At 47.6% G+C, this 22,942-nt stretch overlaps 1 protein-coding gene across 4 annotated transcripts in view; it reads right to left on the reverse strand.

The window, feature by feature from the left end:
- The window catches only part of EP300 (E1A binding protein p300), a 532,137-nt gene that overhangs the window by 457,083 nt on the left and 52,112 nt on the right, over positions 1 to 22,942 (reverse strand). The window lies entirely within an intron of this gene.

Raw genomic sequence — 22,942 nt, forward strand, 5'->3', positions numbered from 1 at the left:
AGCAGCAGTTAGGGAGGCCAAATTTCGCATGGAGGAGTCTCTAGCAAAGAACATCCAGAAAGGAGATAAATCTTTCTTTAGGTATATCAGTGACAGAAATAAGAACTCGGGAGGGATAGTACGTCTCAGAAAACCAGACGGAGACTATGTAGAAACAGACTCGGAAAAAGCCCAACTGTTAAATGAATACTTCTGCTCAGTCTTCACCCGCGAGGCGCCGGGAATCGGCCCTCAGCCACAGACAAGGGTTAAATCAGTTGACCCGTTTAGTAATTTCAAGTTTACACCCAGCAGCGTCTATTGCGAGCTGTCAAAAATCAAGGTCAACAAGGCAATGGGGCCTGACAACCTACACCCTAGGGTGCTCAGGGAGTTGGGTGATGTCCTAGCGGAACCGCTGTCCGCGCTCTTCAATCTCTCCCTTAGTACAGGTAACGTCCCGATGGACTGGAAGACAGCTAACGTCATCCCACTCCACAAGAAAGGCTCCAAGATGGAGATGGCAAATTACAGACCAGTGAGTCTCACATCGATAGTGAGCAAACTAATGGAAACCCTAATCAAACACCAATTGGATAGAATCATGGACGAGGAGAAACTACGGGATCCCCGCCAACATGGATTTACTAAGGGGAGATCCTACCAATCCAACCTGATCAGCTTCTTTGACTGGGTGACGAGGAAACTGGATGCTGGTGAGTCCCTGGACATTGTCTACCTAGATTTCAGCAAGGCATTTGATAGCGTACCACACCGCAGGTTGCTAAGCAAGATGAGTTCTTTAGGTTTGGGCGACACATTGACAAATTGGGTTGGGAACTGGCTTGGAGGTAGGCTTCAGAGGGTGGTGGTGAATGGCACCCCCTCCAAAATGTCGGAGGTGATAAGTGGAGTGCCACAGGGCTCTGTCCTGGGCCCAATCTTGTTCAACATCTACATAAGAGACTTGACAGAAGGGCTCCGAGGAAGAATAACATTATTCGCCGATGATGCCAAGCTAAGCAATGTAGTGAACAAGAGCACAACAGACAATAATTCGATGGTAGATGATATGATGCATGATCTACTTCTACTGGAGCGCTGGTCTAGGTCCTGGCAACTCAGTTTCAATGCCAAAAAATGCAAAGTCATGCAACTGGGAAGCCGAAATCCATGCAAGATTTACACCCTAAATGGCGAGATCTTGACAAAAACTGAAGCAGAAAGAGACTTAGGGGTGATTTTCAGGGATGACATGAAGTCTGCAAACCAAGTTGAGCAAGCTTCATCCAAAGCAAGGCAAATCATAGGTTGCATACGCAGGAGTTTCGTCAGCCGTAAACCTGAAGTCATTATGCCACTATATAGATCCATGGTGAGACCACACCTGGAGTACTGTGTGCAATTTTGGAAGCCACATTACCGCAAGGATGTACTGAGACTGGAATCGGTCCAGAGAATGGCCACCAGGATGGTCTCAGGACTCAAGGAGCTCCCATACGAGGAGCGGTTAGGGAAGTTGCAGCTCTACACACTCGAGGAACGTAGAGAGAGGGGAGATATGATCGAGACTTTCAAGTACCTCACGGGTCACATCAAAGTGGAAGAGGATATATTCTTTTTCAAGGGTCCCGCGGCAACAAGGGGACATCAGTGGAAAATCAGGGGCGGGAAACTGCACGGTGACACTAGGAAGTTCTTCTTCACCGAAAGGGTGGTTGAACGCTGGAATAGTCTTCTACTTCAGGTTATTGAGGCCAGAAGCGTGCCAGATTTTAAGGCCAAATGGGACAAACATGTGGGATCTATCCGCAAAGATTCTCATTGGAGTGGGCAGACTTGATGGGCCGTGGCCCTTATCTGCCGTCTATTTCTATGTTTCTATGTTTCTATGAGGGCGTCCACACAGAACCAAAGGTAGGATGTAAAGATAAAGCTATAGTTGAGGACATGGTTCGCAATCATCAAATTTTGATAAAGACGGTGACCAAATTTGTCCATCGTATGGCCCTCCCTGCCCGGAAGGACGGCAGCGTAAACCTTCGAGGGGTTGGACTTCTTCAAGGAAGACTCAACCACCAAGGACATAGAAACATAGAAATAGACGGCAGATAAGGGCCATGGCCCATCAAGTCTGCACACTCCAGTGACCCTCCCTATCTATCTTTGCGGATAGATCCCACATGTCTATCCCATCTGGCCTTAAAATCCAGCACATTGCTGGCCTCAATAATCTGAAGTGGAAGACTATTCCAGCGATCAACCACCCTTTCAGTGAAGAAGAACTTCTTAGTGTCACTGTGCAGTTTCCCGCCCCTGATTTTCCACGAATGCCCCTTGTTGCCGCGGGACCCTTGAAGAAGAAGATGTCTTCCACCACCTCGATGCGGCCCGTGAGATACTTGAATGTCTCGATCATATCTCCCCTATCTCGACGTTCCTCGAGTGAGTAGAGCTGCAATTTCCCTAACCGTTCCTCGTACGGGAGCTCCTTGAGTCCCGAGACCATCCTGGTGGCCATTCTCTGGACCGATTCCAGTCTCAGCAAATCCTTGCGGTAATGTGGCTTCCAAAATTGCACACAGTACTCCAGGTGCGGTCTCACCATGGATCTATACAGTGGCATAATGACTTCAAGTTTACGGCTGACGAAACTCCTGCGTATGCAACCTATGATTTGCCTTGCTTTGGATGAAGCTTGCTCTACTTGTTTTGCAGACTTCATGTCTTCCCTGACAATCACCCCTAAGTCTCTTTCTGCTTCAGTTCTTGTCAGGATCTCGCCATTTAGGGTGTAAATCTTGCATGGATTTTGGCTTCCCAGGTGCATGACTTTGCATTTTTTGGCATTGAAACTGAGTTGCCAGGACCTAGACCAGTGCTCCAGCAGAAGTAAGTCATGCACCATATCGTCTGCCATTGCTTTTTGGTCTGTTGTACTTTTGCTCACTACATTGCTCAGTTTGACATCATCGGCGAATAATGTTATTCTACCTCGGAGCCCTTCTGTCAAGTCTCTTATATAGATGTTGAACAAGATCGTGCCCAGGACGGAGCCTTCTGGCACTCCACTTATCACTTCTGACATTTCGGAGGGGGTGCCATTCACCATCACCCTCTGAAGCCTACCTCCAAGCCAGTTCCCAACCCATTTGGTCAATGTGTCGCCCAAACCTAAAGAACTCATCTTGTTCAGCAACCTACGGTGTGGCACGCTATCAAATGCTTTGCTGAAATCCAGGTAGACGATGTCCAGGGACTCACCAACATCCAGCTTTTTCGTCACCCAGTCAAAGAAGCTGATCAGGTTGGATTGGCAGGATCTCCCCTTAGTAAATCCATGTTGACTGGTGAGAAAGCTGAGAACTCTCAAACCCCTTAACCGGGATTGTCCGGTATCGGGACTCCAACTTGGAGGGAATGGCTGTGACCTGTTTGCCGGAGAACCTGGTGCAAAGGCAAGCACACCGCCTCATGGGGCTGGTGATCAACATCCATTTCCGCCAGGAATTCCTGGGTATAACGGGACTCAGACTGGAGGTCCAGGTTCAAGGATCTACCCATGTCAGAAATGAAACGAGTAAAGGAGGAGTTTCAAGAAGAGGAGACCCCGAACGAGATCTGGGGGCAGCCGAGAAAGAGGGAGAAATTTCCCTCAAATAGTCAGCCGGAGCCTCGGAGTCCCGCGAATGGGAGACCGAAGAGGCTCGACTAAAGTGTTTAGGGGGCGTCAAGGAATAACCCCGAGCAAGATAGACCGGGGAAGACCCCGGGGTCTGAGGAAGCCGCTGGTGAAGCCTTGGAGAAGACGGGGCAAAGGAAAATTCCTCCACTGGTTTCGAAGAAGACCCCTTAGAGGCTGGCAGCCGCCTCGATGGGGAACATAGACTAGAGTCCAACTCGAGGACAAGCGTATGCCTGGAAGGTTTCTTGGTCGGAGACCTGACCAGAAGGGGCGGAGAAGACCGTGGCTTTTTAGGAGGGACAAGCTGCGACATAGCAGCAGAGGAAAAACGGCCGCCAGGCCTGGACCCCCAAAAAGTCACAGGTGACTCGGGGGAGGAAAAGTCACTCGAGATAACCCGGCAAGTCTTGCGGGCATGGCCTCGAGATACGAGGGGACGCTCAGGCTGCTCAGACCGAGACAGGGTCAGGACCACGGTCAGAGGCGTCGAAGCCAGGACCAGTTGGCTTACCACCGAGGAAAGCTGCGTGGTAAGTATAGCCTTAAGCATGTCCTTGAACATGGGCACCAAGAACAAAGGAGGTTGGGTCTTAGGTGCAGCAATGTGCTCCTTCGGGAGCGACCTCAAGGAAGAGTATTCCCTACGTGAGGAAGCACGCTTAGAGTGATGTCTCGAAGACGCCGACAAGGCGACACTAACATGAGACTCCGAGGTAGGCTTCTTTGCCAACACACCTGAGGAGGAAAGAGGAGACTGGAGTAGCAGGAGGAGCCAAGGCCGGAGCCTTCGAGACCGACGGGGACTTCGAGACTGAGGACTTCGAGGCCGAGGCACCCAACAAGGGCGCCGAGGCTGAGCTCGAGGCCTGTCCCGCAGGATCCATGGGGCCAAAGAGTTGGAGAATTTTGGCCATCCTTCTACGTAGAGCCCGCGGTTGCAAAATTGCACAACAGGGACACGACTCAGCGCGGTGCTCCGCACCCAGGCACTCTATACATCAATGATGAGGGTCGGTGATGGAGATAACCCGGTTGCACTTAGTACAGTTTTAAACCCAGAACGAGGCCGGGACATAACAAGAAAATAAGGCCGCGGCCCCACGAGGCCAGGCAGCCAGAGTAAGACCGGGAACCCAGTCAAAAATATACGAACTGAAAAAAATGAAAAAGAAAGGAAAACAAAGACGCTGGCACAGCGACTCGACTGAAACTAACCAAACAAGCTGCGGTGCTAGAGGGACAATGATATCGCGCGAAGCAAGGGAGCAGTGCTTCTGGCTCCGCAGAAAACAGAGAACTGAGGCCACGCTGAGGAGATGCATACCCTAGGTTGGGCGGGAGGGGCACGCGCGCATGCGTGGGCCAATCACAAGCTTGAAGGTCTTCAAGCAAGTTTGCTTGCGAAAACGTCCACTAGGGGGCTCTGTCAGTGATTTCACCCACATGTAGAGAATATGCTGCCTGCTTGTCCTTGGATAAACAAAAAGACAGGACAAAGAAGTCTGGAAGGTCGAAAAACTGAGAGCTACCCAAGAATTTAAAACCCTCCAGATGCTAGCGTAATGCTCAGACGTAGATATCTGATTTACCTGGAGAAGAGTAGAAACAATCTGCTCCGATTAACCTTTATACTGCAGCCGTGAATTTGTAAGGAGCTAGGCTATAATAGCAAAGTGAGACAAATTTCCATGCTGAACGACCCCTGCGAGATCAAATCAGGAGGTACCGAAAATAAGTGCTCGGTCACTGACAAAAGCTGGATAATCACATACCATGGACGGTGCAGAAAAGCTGGAGCTAACCAGGATCACTGTGCTGTAAAAACAAGGTAAGTGATCTCTGCAGGCTGCCATCGACCTCCGAAGCTGTCTTCCTTCTGCCGCGGTCCCGCCCCTCCTCTGACATCAGAGGCAGGATTGCGGCAGAGGAAACAGCAGCTCTAGAGGCCGATGGCAGCCTGCAGAGATCACTAGCACCAGCGACCCTCTCTGCAAGCTGTCTGCTGCTGGAATTAGGTAAATGGATGCGCGGGAGGCCAGGGGGGAAGCCAGACACTGCAGCACTTCCTGACTGACTCTCCCTCCTCGCCCTCTAAAGCAGGAGCAGCAGCGGCTAGCCAGCAAGAGGCAGCACTGCTGCTCCTGCTTTAGGGGGAGGGGGGAAGGTCAGTCACCGAATTGGGAGGCCGATTTTTTTTTTGTTTTTAAATTGATTCACCCAAGTGAATCAGTGAATAGATTTGAATCGTGAATCGGGCAGCACTAGTCAGGAGTCCCTGGTGAGTGAGTTAAGAGAAGACAGAAAAAAAACAAACCAGAGAATCTGAGACCAACATGATTTGAAGAAAATAACCAGACAACAAAAGGGTAGAAAAAATATTTTTTTTCTATTTTGTGATTAGACTATATTAGATTAGAAATGTGTATCCTGCCAGAGCTGGTATTAGACGTAACTGGGCACCACAAAGCCCACTACCAAACTGTACAGTTTCAGCAGACTTAGGGCTCTCTCTAGCCAGGAAGCAGTTGCCCTAGTTGCACCCCCCTAGCACTATTCCTGTCTTGTGCGATCTTTGTTTTGCACACTATAGGAGGACATGAATCTTTCCATTTCTTCAATGTTCACTACATGCAAGGTGTGGCATCCTGGGATTTTGATTTAATTTACTGTACAGTATGTTTATCATTTTTAGTCAGCTATTATGATTATGGATCTGGCATTTGTGATGTGTGTACATGTGACCTAGGTATTCTCTTAGAAAATCATGCTAAGTAGCAGTCTGTAATAATTTGGATTGTTTGGTTTTCTCACTAGTGGAGGAGATATATGCGAGAGGGGAGGGGAGACAGGTTTTGTTGATCTTTGTTCTGTCATTTATAAAATCACAGTTATATAGAATATTGTTTCTTTCTATACTTTATTAAAATGATTTCCATATAAAATCATAACTACCGTATTTTCACCTATGTACCGCGCACCCGTGTAAAACGCGCACACGGGTATAGCGCGCGGGGAACAGAAATTTATGTAAAATAATTTTACTATAGCGCGCACACGCGTATACCGCGCATGCCACCCCGACTCTCCGTTCGCCACCTCGACTCTCCTCTCGCCCACCCCAACTCTCCTTTCCGAAGGACCGCTCGTACCCCCACAGCCTTCCCCCCCTCACCCTCCCGCATGGAGAAGCTGCCTAAACATAGAAACATAGAAGATGATGGCAGAAAAGGGCTACAGCCCATCAAGTCTGCCCACTCTGCTTACCCACCCCCTGTCTATGCCCTAATGACCCAATTTCCTTATCTTGACCCTCGTAGGGATCCCACATGGGTATCCCATTTATTCTTAAAGTCTGGCACGCTGTCTGCCTCGATCACCTGCACTGGAAGCTTGTTCCAATGATCAACCACTCTCTCTGTGAAGAAATACTTTCTGGTGTCGCCATGAAATTTTCTGCCCCTGAGTTTGAGCGGGTGCCCTCTTGTGGCCGAGGGTCCCTTGAGAAAGAAAATATCATCTTCCACTTCGACACGTCCCGTGAGGTACTTAAATGTTTCGATCATGTCTCCCCTCTTCCTACGTTCCTCAAGAGTGTAGAGCTGCAATTTGTTCAGTCTCTCTTCGTACGAGAGACCCTTGAGCCCCGAGATCATCCTGGTGGCCGTCCGTTGAACCGATTCAATTCTGCGCACATCTTTACTGTAATGTGGCCTCCAGAATTGCAAACAGTACTCCAGATGAGGTCTCACCATGGCCCTGTACAACGGCATTATGACTTCAGGCTTTCGGTTGACGAAACTTCTATTGATACAACCCAATATCTGCCTTGCCTTAGATGAAGCCTTCTCCACTTGATTGGCAGTTTTCATGTCTGCACTGATGATTACTCCTAAATCTCGTTCTGCTGAAGTCCTAGTTAAAGTTTCTCCGTTCAAGAAGTACGTCCTGCATGGATTTCCGCTTCCGAGGTGCATGACCTTACATTTCTTAGCATTGAAGCCTAGCTGCCAGGTTGAGGACCAACTTTCCAATGTAAGCAGGTCCTGCGCCATATAATTCTGTAAACTGCATTCACTTACTATATTACATAGTTTGGCGTCATCAGCGAATAGTGTTATTTTACCTTGAACCCTTGAGTCAGATCCCCTATGAATATGTTGAAAAGGAGTGGACCCAGGACCGAGCCCTGCGGCACTCAACTGGTCACCTCTGATGTTTTAGAGAGGGTACCATTAACCTCTGAAGTCTGCCACTCAGCCAATCATTGACCCATGCAGTTAGTGTCTCTCCTAACCCCATCGATTCCATCTTGCTTAGCAGCCTGCGGTGTGGGACACTGTCAAAAGCTTTCCTGAAGTCCAGGTACACGACGTCCAAAGACTCTCCCAAGTCCAACTTTCTTGTTACCCAGTCAAAGAAGCTGATGAGATTGGATTGGCAGGACCTACCCTTGGTGAATCCATGCTGACTGGGATCCCGAAGATTCCCTTCATTCAAGATCGTGCCCAATTTGCTTTTAATTAGTGTTTCCATGAGTTTGCACACTATTGATGTGAGACTCACCGGTCTATAATTCGCAGCCTCTGCCCTGCAACCCTTTTTATGCAGAGGAACGACATTAGCTAATTTCCAGTCCAGGGGAACTTTCCCCTTACTTAGGGAGAGATTGAATAGCTCAGCCAACGGTTTCGCCAGGACATCGCTCAATTCTCTGAGCATTCTTGGGTGCAAATTGTCTGGTCCCATGGCTTTGTTCACCTTGAGTCTTGCCAGTTCACTGTAAACTTCACCTGGTGTGAACTTAAAATTCTGAAATGGGTCTTCTGTGCTTTGTGTTGCCTTCAACTGGGGACCGTGTCCCGGTGCCTCACAGGTGAAGACTGAGCAGAAGTATTCATTCAGTAGTTTGGCTTTATCGGAATCTGCTTCCACGTAACTTCCGTCCGGTCTTCTAAGGCGTACTATCCCGCCTGTGTTCCTTTTTCTGTCACTAATATACCTGAAGAATGATTTGTCCCCCTTTTTAATGTTTTTTGCCAGAATTTCTTCCACTCGAAGTTTTGCCTCCCTAACTGCCATTTTGACCGCTGTAGACCTGGTCCTATATTCTACTTTTGCCTCTCTTTTCTCCGTGCGCTTGTAGGAGAGAAACGTTTTTTTCTTCTCCTTAATGAGGTGCGAGATCTCCGCGGTGAACCATTGGGGTTTATTGTTTCTTTGTCGTTTATTTACTGATTTTATGAAGCGGCTAGTAGCTTCATGTATGGTTGATTTCAGTGTTAACCACTTAGCTTCTACATCATCGGTCCTGCAGCGTCTGATGGACGAAATCTCCCATGCGTGCGAAGTCTGTGCCCTGGAAATTGAGTACCTTTGTTTTCGTGTTTGATCTAGGGAAGCCTTTCCTAAGGTTGAACCATACTATATTGTGGACGCTGGAGGCTAACGTATCTCCTACTGAGACCTCTGAAACGCTTTCCCCGTTGGTGAGTACCAGGTCGAGGATCGCCTGGGCCCTAGTGGGCTCAGTTACCATTTGTTTGAGACGTGCTCCCTTTATGGAGGTTAAGAGCCTCCTGCTACCGCTGGTTGTCGCTGAAAATGAGTTCCAGTCTGCATCAGGCATATTGAAGTCCCCTAGCAGTACAGCTTCTCTTCGTAGAGTGATATTCTCTATGTCTTCAATTAATTCTGCGTCCATGTCTTCCAGTTGTCTTGGGGGTCTGTAAACCACACCTAGATACAGGCATTTTTCTCTGCCTCTTGCCAGGTTTACCCAGAGGGACTCCCCGGTGTACTTGACATCTGTGATCCTGGTGGTTTTGATGTCCTCTTTAATGTATAGAGCTACCCCCCCTCCTAACCTGCCCTCTCTGTCCTGACGAAGTAGATTGTAGCCCGGTATAGCCATATCCCATCCATGTGAGTCCGTGAACCAAGTTTCAGATATTGCCACCACATCTAGGTCGGCATTCCTTATTTCAGCCTCCAATTCTAGAATTTTGTTACCTAAACTGTGTGCATTGACATACATGGCCCTCCATATCTTGTGTTTGCTAAGTCCCTGTGAGGCGTATCCTACCCGAGTCGGTGTGACTCCCAAAGAACTGTTTGCAATGTGGGTACTTACCTTGGACATAGAAGCGGAGTTTCGACTCACCTCATCAGGATAATTCCTTTCTGCACTAATATGTGAATGGGTACCCTCCCCCGACTTACCTAGTTTAAAGCCCTGTGAAGCAGGCGGGCTAGTCGGTGTCCGAAGACGTTCTTACCCCTACTGGTCAGATGGAGTCCGTCTGGTCCCTGAAGTCCTTGTAGCGCTTCCCCATGGTTTAGGAATCCGAAATTCATATCCCAGCACCATCCCTGTAGCCACTCGTTCGTCCTCAGGATACGTTCATCTCTGGCTCTTCCCTTGCCTCTAACTGGGAGGATCGATGAGAAAACCACCTGCGCTCCTGTCTGCTTCAGCCTCTCACCCAGTGCTCCAAAGTCTCTGGTGATGGTCTCCGGTGTGTTCCTGGCAGTGTCGTTGGTTCCTATGTGGACAAGAAGCATAGGAAAGTGGTCTCGGGGCGTGAGTAGTCTATCCAGACTGGCGGTGACATCTCGTATCCTGGCTCCAGGCAGACAGCAGACCTCCCTAGATTGCATATCCGGTCTGCAAATTGGTCCCTCGGTGCCCCTCAGCATGGTGCCCCTTCCGGCGGTCCCACCCTTTCTCTGACAGACCGCCGGAAGAGGAAGCAGCGCACGCAGGGCTCAGAGAAGGGGCAGGACCGCCGGCAGAGGAAGCAGCTGGGCTCACTGGCATCCGGAAACAACGGTAGGCAGCTTCTCCATGCGGGAGTGTGGGGAGGCTGTGGGGGTGCGAGCGGTCTTTCGGGTGGGTGTGCGAGCAGTCCTTCGGGGTGGGGGTGCGAGCAGTCCTTTGGGGTGATGAATCTGACATCGGGGGGGAACTATGTAAAAAAAATTTGTACAACGCGCTCACGCGTATGGTTATGCACGGTTTGTAAAATCGTGTATAACGTGCGCGTTATATGCGTGAAAATATGGTACTCAAGGCTTATGCAGATGGCATTAGACAAGAGTTGGCAAGGACAGGGACAGAGCGGGGACAAATTTCACCCCCATGTCATTCTCTATCACAACCGTCCACCTGCTTGAAGACAGAAAATATTGGGCAATGGACATAACTATTCCACTGGTCTAAAATAGTGGGAAGGATGCTAGGGAACAGTAATGATGACGAAAATACTGGGCAGCTCTTCTCATGTTTTCATCTTCTCCTGCTGGTATATAGACATAACTATTCCACTGGTCTAAAATAGTGGGAAGGATGCTAGGGAATAGTAATGACAATGAAAATACTGGGCAGCTCTTCTCATGTTTTCATCTCCACCTGTTGGTATATGGACATAATTATTCCACTGGTCTACTGGGAAGGATGCTAGGGAACAGTAATGATGATGAATTGTTTTAGTTTAAATCTCATTTGTTTCCCCCACTGGTGTTGAAAAAATCCCGTTTAATTTTGTGTATGCAGGCGTTACAATCTTAATTCAGCAGGAGATCAAAAGTCTGAGAGTCATTTTAGATTAATCTTTAAAATTTCACAGTCATATCTCCTTAGTGGTTAAAACTGTGGTTTTCAAGACCAGGATATTAAAATTATGAGGCCTGTTAACTGCAAACTTTAGAATAGTCATGCAAAGCTATGTTTTGCCGTACTTAGATTACTGCAAAATTCTCTTCTACGTGGACCGCTATTCTCATGTCACACTCGTACTAGCTGAACTTCATTGATTGCCAGTTACATGGAGAATACAATTCAAAATACAGTGGTACTTCGGTTTACGAGTGCACCGGTTTGCGAGTGTTTTGCAAGACGAGCAAAACATTCGCAAAATCGGTGCCTCAGAAACCGAGCGTGGCTCGATTTACGAGCCCCCCCCCCCCCCTGCGACCTGAAGTGCCCCAGACCCACCCAAACTCGCTTCTTACTTTCAGCTCGGCCTCGGCATGTCCTGTGCCCGAATATCGGCCTCCTCTTTTGTGCTGGGCCTTGAGCATGCGCAGATGCTCAAAGCCCAGCACAGAGGAGGAAGCCGATCTTCGGGCACCGGCACCAACGCACAGGACATCGCGGCGGGGGGGGGTACCAGATCGCTGGGGGGAGGATGCGTGATCGCGGGGGGGAGGGTGCCGAATCGTGGGAGGTCCTTCGGGGGGAGCAATGCCGGTTCTCGGGGGGGGGGGGATAAAGCAGTGCCGCTGGCCTCGGGGAGTGGGAACGTATCAAAGCACGTTTCCATTATTTCCTATGGGAAAACTCGCTTTGATATACGAGTATTTTGGTTTACGAGCATGCTTCTGGAACGAATTATGCTCGTAAACCAAGGTACTACTGTACTAACTTTGGTATTTAAATCTGTACATGACTTAGTGCCTAAAGTGGTTGCCTCTTTATTGCAGGCATAAGTGCCTTGTTGCCCACTACAATCACAAGTTAGAGATTTTTTGGCTGTTCCCCCAATCAATCCATCACTAAAGTTGTAAATCGATCTCGAATGTTCCAAGTGGCCAGACTTCTACTATGGAATTCTGTTCCAGACTCTATTTGTTTAATTTTCAATTTCTTGGTATTTTGGAAAAAAGTTTGAAAGCCTATTTTTTCAGACTGGCCTTTTCAAATCTGGGCAGTTCATAGTTTAGCAATTATGTGACCTTATCTTCTTTAAGATATAGGTTTACAGCTGCATATTGTTATTTTTTATGTTTGTTGGGTCTTGTTTTAATTATGTATGTACCACTGTTACCCGCATGCAGGCTATAAATGTTTTAAATAAATAAATTTGCAGCATAGACATATAGATAGGAGATGTGAAGAACAAGACTACATAAGGCACAAACATGACATACAAATAATCAGTAGTAATATGATCCAGCCTATGCACCAAAACAGCTCACCAGATGAAGAATATAACTAGTTCAAATCGATACAACTCTACTGCAGTGACAGAAATGACACTAGAAATCATTTTGGTCTCCTTTTACGAAGGTGCGCTTGCGTTTTTAGCGCACGCACCGGATTAGCGCACACTAGCTGAAAAACTACCACCTGCACATATGTTCCTATGGATGCCTCCTCCTAAAATGCAGCTAAATGCATTGCTAAATGCTAAATGAGTAAAATGCAGCTTTTACTCAGATTAAGGCTAGACAATTTTCAGTCAGCCCTCTTAGCTGGAAAAATCAATATTTCCTTAGGTAAGTGACTTCTGAAACTGTTCCCAATATATGGTAACCATACACATTAGGTGACTTCTTGAGATGACAATTCAAGAAGGGACTTGTAAAATCAAGAATGGACCAATTTTCCTCACCAGAGTAAGATGAGCAGAACCAGAAGGAAGGAAAAATTATGTTCTTATCTATTAATTTTCTTTCCTCTAGACGCAGCAGATGAATCCAGAGACTAGTGGGATAGCACCCATCTACCAGCAGGCGGAGATAGAGAACTGATTAACAGGTGGACCTATTGGCTGGTACTCTCCATGTATCTCCAATATTGCTCCTTGCCCAAGCAGTCGGAACCAGAAATATGGCAACAGGCAAAAAAAACTCCTTCCCCAGAAGAACTTGCAACAATAGAACAAACAACCACCAACCATAGAACATAGAAAACCGAAACCAAGATCCAATAGCCAGAAAGGGTGGGGCTCTGGATTCATCGTCTAGAAGAAAGAAAATTAACAGGTAAGAACAAAATTTTTCCTTCCAAAGCAACAGCAGCAGATGAATCCAGAGACTAGTGGGATGTAGCAAAGCAATCCTCAATCAGGAAGCGAACGCCGCCTCAGCAGTAACTGATGCACCAAAGGCAGCCTCCGCCCGCACTGCCACATCCAGCAATAATGTCTAGAAAAAGTATTCTTAGAAGACCAAGTAGCCGCCCGACAAATCTCCTCCAAAGAAAAACCTCGGGACTCAGCCCAATAAGTAGCCATCGCCCTAAAGGAATGAGCATGCAGCTTGTCAGGCAACCACCTACCTGAAGTCAAGTAAGTAGAAGCAATGGTTTTCTTGACCCAGCGAGCAATGGAAGCTTTACACGCAGCCATACCATTGTTGTGGCCCGCGAACAACACAAAGAGGTGATCCGAACGGCGAAAGTCATTAGTAAGTCTGAGATAATGGAGAAGTATCCTACATACATCCAGTAACCGCAATGAAGAAAACTTTTCCCCCCAGTCCTACTTCCGGAAGGCTGGAAGGAAGAGAGACTGGTTAACATGAAAGGCGGAGACCACTTTAGGAAGAAACGAGGGGACAGTCCTCACTGAAACCCCTGAATCCGAAATACGCAAAAAGGGATCTCTACAAGACAACGCCTGTAACTCAGATACCCATCTGGCTGAAGCCACTGTGACAAGAAACATTGCTTTCAACATCACATCCTTCAGAGTTGCTGTAAATAAAGGCTCAAAGGGAAGCTTTTGCAACCCCCCAAGGACTACTTTAAGACTCCATTCCGGACATATCTTCTTAATAGGAGGGCGAATATGTTGCACCCCTTTTAGAAATCGAACCACATCAGGTTGGGACGCAAGGGAAGAATGAGCCCACGGCCTCTGTAACAAGCTAAAGCGGCCACTTGAACCTTAAGAGAATTATAGGCCAACCCCTTGGCAACTCCATCTTCAAGAAAGGAAAGGATGGAAGAGAGCGACGCCTTGAAGGGCGATAGACCCTGAGCTGAACACCAGGAATCAAAAATCCTCCAGACTCTAGCATACGAGGCAGAAGTAGACCTCTTCTTGGCCTGAAGAAGAGTGGAAATAACCGGCTCCAAATAACCCTTACACCTCAGCCGCGACCTTTCAAGAGCCAGGCCGTAAGACCAAAGTGGGACGGATTTTCCATGCATATCGATCCTTGAGTGAGCAAGTTCAGAGTCACAGGGAATGCCAACCAATCGCCTGTCGACAGACGCATCAGGTCCGCATACCAAGGTCGATGTGCCCAATCCGGAGCTACCAGAATCACCGAGCCCGGAAAGCGAGCTATGCGATGTAACAACCGACCTATCATCGGCCAAGGAGGGAACACATAAAGGAAACAACCCGGAGGCCACGGTAGAGCCATCGCGTCCACCCCCTCGGATGCCAACTCCCTGTATCTGCTGAAGAACCGAGGCAGCTTGGCATTTTGAGATGAGGCCATGAGATCTCTCACCTCTGAACAAGCAGGTCAAATGCCTGAGCGGAAAGTTCCCATTCTCCGGGATCTAGAAGATTTCAGCTGAGAAAGTCCGCCTGAACATTTGCCTGCCCCGCAATGTGCGCAGCCGAGAAAAGAGGAAGATGAATCTCTGCCCACTGAAGCAGCATCATAGCCTCACTGGCTAACTGAGGACTCCATATACCTCCCTGCCGGTTGACATGAGCTACCGCCGTTACATTGTCCGAAAAGACCCTTGTCAGATGGTCCCGAATCATGGACTGAAACGCGAGAAGCGCTAGCCTGATCGCTCTCAACTCCAGCATATTGATCGACCACTGAGTCTCCTCCTGAGACCATACCCCCTTGCGCTGACGATTGAAGGCACTGAGCTCCCCATCCCATCAGACTGGTGTCCATTGTAACTATGATCCAGTCCGGTGTCGCAAATGGCATTCCTTTGAACAGATTGATCTCGCTGAGCCACCAACGCATGCTGAGTTCCGCAGGAGACGTCCACTGAAGACGACGATTGTAGTCCTGAGACACCGGGGACCACTGGGAGAGAAGCGACTGCTGCAATGGTCTCATGTGGAAGCGAGCCCAGGGAACTACTTCCAGAGTCGCCACCATCGACCCCAGGACCTGCACATAATCCCAAACCCTCAGTCTGAGCGACTGGAGAAGCAGGCGAACCTGAGACTGCAACTTCACTCCCCAGTCTTTGGGTAGAAACACCTTCAGCAAAAGAATGTAGAAGACAGAAAGTGAGGTAAATTGGAAAACTCCACAATACAAAATGCCCTCACTCATCAGGGTTAAATCACCATGTCAGCAAAATTTTCTCAGTCTGTGGATGACTTTCTTCTTTATAATTTAGAAGCAATAAGAACAGTCCACAGTTGGTAAATCATTTTTTACTTATCATTTATTGCAATGTACTTTGCTTGCCCCAACAGTTTCGCCTAAACAGGCTTTGTCAAGGGTTCCAACAAAGAGCACTATATAATATAAATACAAAGAAAGCTTTAATACACAGAATTTTTGATACATTAATACATCAATACCCTAAAACTGTGTTTTAACTTATAAATTAATCTATTCATCATTATACATACGTTAACATAAAACTTAAAAAATTAAAATTTACATATATTCATAAACCCTTCCATCATGCTGTTTGTGTTTTATTATATAACATCATCCACTGAATTGTTTTAATTGATTAAATATCTACTAAATCCCCAAGTTGATTATAAAAACTCACTTTTATCTAATTGCATTCTCTACTAAATCCCCAAGTTAATTATAAAAACTCACTTTTATCTAATTTCATCCTCAATTCAAAAAATCATGCTGCCTATCAATCATATAAGTTTAAGAGCCCTTAATCAATAAACAAACGTTTATAGAAACCAATAAACAGATTCAATTAATATCTACTAAGCCCTTAAATTAATTATAAAAATTAACTATAATATAATGAAATTCTCAATTCATAGAATGATACCAATCTGACATGGAGATTTAACCCTGATGAGTGAGGGCATTTTGAATTGTAGAAACACCTTCCCCAGACATGTGCCGAAATGCACCCCCAGATGCTCCAACGATTGCGACGGGGTAAGAGAGCTCTTCAGAAAATTGATCAATCACCCCAAAGATTGGAGAAGAGAGATCACTCTCTGGATCACCGCCAAACTCTCCTGCTTGGAAGACGCCCGAATCAACCAGTCGTCCAAGTAAGGATGTACCTGAACCCCTTCCTTGGAAAGGAAGGCCACCACTATCACAATGACTTTCGAGAATGTACGAGAAGCCGTGGCTAGTCCAAACGGCATGGTCTGAAACTGATAGTGCTGGCCAAGGATCGCGAAGCACAGATACATAAGAACATAAGAACATAAGAATTGCCATCTCCGGATCAGACCCATGGTCCATCGATTCCGGCGATCCGCACACGCGGAGGCCCCAGTCAGGTATACACCTGATTGTTCTAATCACCCATATCCCTCTATGCCTCTCATAAGGAGATGTGCATCTAATTTGCCTTTGAATCCTAGCACAGTGGATTCCTTAATAACCTCCTGTGGAAGAGCATTCCATGCGTCCACCACTCGCTGCGTAAAGCAGAACTTCCTGACATTTGTCCTGGACTTGTCACCCCTTAGCTTCAAACCATGTCCTCTTGTCCGTGTCACATTGGACAATGTAAATAATTTGTTTTTCTGCTCTATTTTATCGATGTCTTTCAGTATTTTGAACGTCTCTATCATGTCCCCTCGCAGCCTCCTCTTCTCAAGGGAGAACAATCCTAGTTTCTTGAGTCGTTCCTCATATTCCAATTTCTCCATACCTCTTATTAGTTTCGTTGCTCATCTCTGCACCCTCTCCAGCAGTTTTATATCCTTCTTTAGGTTGGGAGACCAATGTTGTACACAGTACTCCAAGTGTGGTCTGACCATTGCTCTATAAAGCGGCATTATGACTTTCTCCGATCTACTCGTGATTCCTTTCTTTATCATGCCCAACATTCTGTTTGCTTTCTTTGCCGCTGCCGCACATTGTGCCGACGGCTTCAGGGTCCTATCTATCAGTACACCCAGGTCCTTTTCTTGTTCGCTCTTACCCAGAGTTGCTCCTGACATTCTATACTCGTGTTCCTTATTCTTACTACCTAAATGCATTACTTTGCATTTCTCCACGTTGAACTTCATCTGCCATTGCTCTGCCCATTTCTCTAGCTGATACAAGTCGCTCTGGAGTTCCTCGCTATCTTCCTGCGATCTGATTTCCCGGCATAGCTTTGTGTCGTCTGCAAACTTAATGATCTCACTGGATATTCCGCCTTCCAGGTCATTGATATATATATTAAATAGAATCGGCCCAAGTACCGAGCCCTGGGGCACACCACTAGTCACTTTCTCCCAGTCTGAGAACTTCCCATTTATGCCCACTCTCTGCTTCCTGTTTTCCAGCCATTTGCCTATCCACCTTTGTATATCTCCCTCTATTCCATGGCTTTGTAGTTTCCTGAGAAGTCTTTCATGCGGAACTTTGTCGAATGCTTTCTGGAAGTCCAAATAAATTATGTCCACCGGCATTCCACTATCAATTTGCTTGTTCACGGTCTCAAAAAATTGAAGCAAATTCGTTAAACATGATTTCCCTTTCCTGAACCCATGTTGACTGGGTTTCAGCAAGTCGTGTGTATCTAAGTGCCGGACTATGCTATCCTTGATCAGTGCTTCAACCATCTTTCCAGGGACAGACGTAAGGCTCACTGGTCTGTAGTTGCCCGGTTCTCCTCTCGATCCTTTCTTGAAAATTGGCGTGACATTCGCTATCTTCCAGTCATCTGGTATCTGTCCAGTTCTGATTGTCAGATTGGTGAGTTTTTGCAATAACTCTCCGATTTCAATCTTCAATTCTTTTAAGACTCTCGGATGAATTCCATCCGGTCCAGGGGATTTGTCACTTTTAAGTTTGTCGATCTGGTAGTATATCTGGTCCAACTCCACTTCAACTGTGGTGAGGCTGTCTTCTATTACTCCATTAAACACTTTCATTTCCTCTGGTATTTTTGCAGTATCCTCCTCCGTAAAGACAGACGCAAAGAAGGAATTTAGTTTGTCCGCAATTTGTTTATCTTCCTTAATGTACCCTTTTCTTCCCTGGTCGTCCAGGGGTCCCACCGCCTCTTTTGCGGGTTTTTTCCCTTTCACGTATCTAAAGAAGGGCTTGAAGTTCTTGGCCTCTTGCGCTATTTTTTCTTCATAGTCCTTTTTGGCATCCCTCACCGCCTTGTGACATTTCTTCTGTTCGTCTTTATGTTTTTTCCATGCTTCGGTCGTTTTGATGTGTTTCCATTTTTTGAAAGAGTCCTTCTTTTCTTTTATGGCTTCCTTCACCTGTCTGGTAAGCCATGCCGGTTCTCCCTTACCTTTTGTTCTCCCTTCCTTGGAGATCCTCGGAATGTGTAGGTTTTGTGCTTCTGTGATAGTACTTTTCAGTAGGGACCATGCCTGGTCTACTGTTTCAATTTTATCCACCTTTTTCTTGAGTCGTTGTTTCACCATGGCTCTCATGCGATCGTATTTGCCCTTTTTAAAGTTAAAGGTTTTGGTTAAGGTTTTGGCACTTTTTCTATTCCCGATGTCAAGCTTAAAGATGATCACATTGTGATCGCTCGTCCCCAGCGGTACCGTAACTTCTACTTCTTTTGTCGGTCCCGTGAGGCCATTTAGCACCAAGTCCAGGGTGACGTTGCCTCTTGTCGGCTCTTTCACCATTTGTTCCAGGAAGCAATCCCCTAGCGCCTCCAGGAACTTGGCCTCCTTGCCGCAGTTGGAGGTTCCTAGTTTCCAGTCTATCCTCGGGAAATTGAAGTCTCCCAATATTATTACATTGCCCGTCTTGCATTCTCGTTTGATTTCCTCTATCATTTCTAAGTCAGTTTCATCCGCCTGTCCCGGGGGACGATAAAAAAGGCCAATTTTCGTGGCTGCACTGTTTTGTCCAGGAATCTTGACCCAGAGGGACTCTAGCTTCTCTTTCGTTTCCATCGTAGCCACTTCAACAGATTCTATTCCTTCCTGCACATATAGGGCAATACCTCCACCTTTCTGCCCTACTCGATCTCTTCTATATAGTTTGTATCCCTGAAGTACTGTGTCCCATTTGTTTTCTTCATTCCACCATGTTTCTGTTATGCCAATGATTTCCAACTTATCATTTCTTGCTATTGTCTCTAGTTCCCCCATTTTGTTTCCTAGACTTCTAGCATTCGTATACATACATTTGAGTTCTCTTCGAGTTACTTTTATGGACTTTCTACTCTTTGCTGTCCTTACTGTTACTTTCACGGTATCCTTAACCGCTCCAGTGTTGTTTCCCTTGTTTGTTGTGCGGTCTTCCTCTCCTATGTCTGAGTTGTCCCTTTCTGCCTTGTCTTCCTTATTTGCTGTGAGATCGTCCTCTCCTGTGTATGAGTAGTAGCCCATTGTTCCTACATCGGGGCATCCTGTCGTCCGTGCCATCGACTGGTGGTCGACTGTCGGCTTTCCCCTATTTATTAGTTTAAAGCCTTCTCGATGGCCCTCTTCAAGTTGCCTGCCAATACTCTCGCTCCTTCCTTGTTGAGGTGTAGTCCGTCCTTTCTATAGTACTTGCTTTTCCCCCAGAACGCCGTCCAGTTGCGCACGAAGTCGAAGCCTTCTTCTTCACACCATCGTCTCATCCAGGCGTTAATAGCTTGCAATTCCCCTTGTCTCTTTCCATCCGCTCTTGGTACTGGGAGGATCTCGGAGAAGGCCACCTTCACCTCCCTGATCTTCAGCTGTCTTCCAAGTGAGCGGAGCTGGCCCTTCATCTCTTCCCTGTCATACTTCCGTCCGCTTACATCATTTGTTCCCACGTGGATGAGCACAGCAGTATCCTCTCCCCCTGCACTGTCTATGATCCTGGAGATCCTGTTGGCCACATCCTTCACTCTTGCTCCAGGCAGACAGGTGACGATTCTGTCCTCTCTTCCTCCTGCGGTGTGGCTGTCCACGTGACGTATAATGGAGTCTCCTACGATGATCCCCATCTTCTTTATTCGGGGGTTTCTTGGGGTCGTAAGTCCACGTCTTCGGTATAGGGCCAGTCTTCTTCTTCCAGTGCTACTCTTGAAATTGTTTTCGTCTCTTCAGATGGGGGGACGTCTTCCTGTGATCTCTCTCTTCCTTCTGGTGTGCGGATATCTCCTACCTCATCTTTGGTTTTTCTGTGTTAGCTTGTGATACTTCTGATGTGGGGGCCAAATAGGAATGTGCAGATAAGCTTCCTTGAGGACGAGCGCCGTAAGGAATTCCCCCGGCTGCACAGCCGCAATGACCGACCATACTGTCTCCATCCGGAAATGCCTGACCCTGAGGAAGCGATTGACCTTCTTGAGATCCAAGACAGGTCTGATCGAGCCCCCCTTTTTTGGGCACCAGGAAATAAATGGAATATCTTCCCTTCCCCCTTTCCTCCGGAGGAATGGGAATTACTGCCCCAATTTCCAAAAGAACCTGAAGAGTGACTTGCACTGATTCCCTTTTTGCCACCCCTGAACACGGGGAGACCAAGAAAGAATCTATGACGGGAGAGGAAAATTCTAATTCGAATAATGTCCAATAACCACAGATCGGACGTGATCTTGGCCCATTCCGTCAGATAGGAAGACAATCGACCTCCTATGGTCATGACGGAGGGAGCCAACATCCCGTCATTGGGAATTGCGTAAGGCCGGGGTACGGGCTGGTTGAGCAGGTTGGGATTTTGCAGGACGAAAGGAATTCTTTTGCGAAAATCTAGGCCTAGAATTATAGGAAGGCGGAAAGGATGGCTTACCAGGCCGATACCTCTTGACATCCCGGAAACGATTCTTGGCAGGCAATGCCTTCAACGGGGCTTTAGGTTTATCTTCCAGCAACCGCTGCGTTTTGGTATCCCCAAAATGCTTCACCAATTTATCTAGATCATCCCCAAACAATAAGCGACCCTTAAAAGGAAGCCACACGAACCTAAGCTTGGAAGCCGCATCCGCTGCCCAGTGACAGAGCCACAAGGAACGACGAGAAACAACAGACAGAGCCATTTGTTTCGCCGAAGCCCTAATAATATCATAGAGGGCGTCCGCCATATAAGCTAGACCCGTTTCCACATCCAGAAAATCGGACGGTACAGGCACCCCGGTCTCCATCATCTTATCTGCCATACCTTGAGCCTAATGTAGGCAAGCCTGTGCCGCATAGGAACTGCACACCGCCGCTTGCAAGGTAACCGCCGCTACATCAAAAGACAGCTTGAGAGAAGATTCCATTTTTCTATCCTGAATGTCTTTGAGGGCTATACCCCCCTCAACTGGCAAGGTAGTCTTCTTGGTAACCGTAGCCACCAAAGCGTCCACCCTGGGGTTCTTAAATCTGTCAAGCTCGTCCTGAGAGACGGGATACAACTGGTGCATAGTCTTCGCCACCCGCAGACCAGCCTCCAGCATGTCCCACTGCGCCGAAATAAGCTCCAGCATCACTTCGTGCACCGGAAACGCTTTTGCAGGTTTTCTAGTGCCCGCCATAAGATTAGCCGAGCCTGACGCAGGAGCCTCCTGTTGAGAAATATTAAGGCCCTGCAATGCCTTGGTAATAAAGGAGGGCAATTCCTCTCCATGAAAGAGACAGAGCGCGGTAGGATCATCCATTTCCTAGCCAGCGCATCCTCAAGCTCCAAATCCACCACCTCCCCGTCCTCCAGAGAATCTGGAAGAGACAAAGAAAAGGCGAAGTCTGAAGCAGGGTCACCTCCATCCACATGCGTCACCCTGCGTCTCTTAGCGGCCTGAGATTCCAGAGGAGGACCACCGGCCTGAAGGACCAAAGAACATTCCAGATGCTGAGCAGGCTGAGAGCTTTCCATTACAAAAGCCTTGTGCATTAACATTACAAACTCCGGGGAATACGCCACCAGATTCAATGGAGCCTGCAGAGCAAAAGATTTCTCCTGCCCCGAAATCTGTCCCGTAAAGGAAGCAACGCCGCTGAACGCCGATGCAGTCGCCGACGTGCACTGAAGCGGAATGGCAGCAGCCGCAAGCGCAGGAAAAGCAGGCCCGACTCCCCCAGCGCGGGAAACTACCGGCGCATCAGGCGCGATCTGCACTTCTTCCCCTACAACATCTGTGCAACCCGCCGAACAGAGGCCCAATGGTATTTGCTGCTTCCCACAGCAGGAACACCTCTTAACTGCCTCTGCCGCCATTACAACTGCCGAGCAACTACCCCAAAAGCAGCCCCCGCGGCCCAACAACCCCCGCGACCAACAGCAGACCCAAGAAAACCAGCACATACAACAGAAAGAAATCACTCTCACCCGAGTCCACCTTTTGCTAAGGCTGGTAGTTGCAGTCTTGGACTGCAAAGCACCGTCCAGCTGCAGCACACTGGTCTTTTTTTTTTTTTGGAAGCCTAGCTGCAGGGAAAGGAGAAAACACAGAAGACCAGCAAGAAACCTCAATCCACCGAA

Source organism: Geotrypetes seraphini, chromosome 2, assembly GCF_902459505.1.
Source record: "Geotrypetes seraphini chromosome 2, aGeoSer1.1, whole genome shotgun sequence".
NCBI lineage: Eukaryota > Metazoa > Chordata > Amphibia > Gymnophiona > Dermophiidae > Geotrypetes > Geotrypetes seraphini.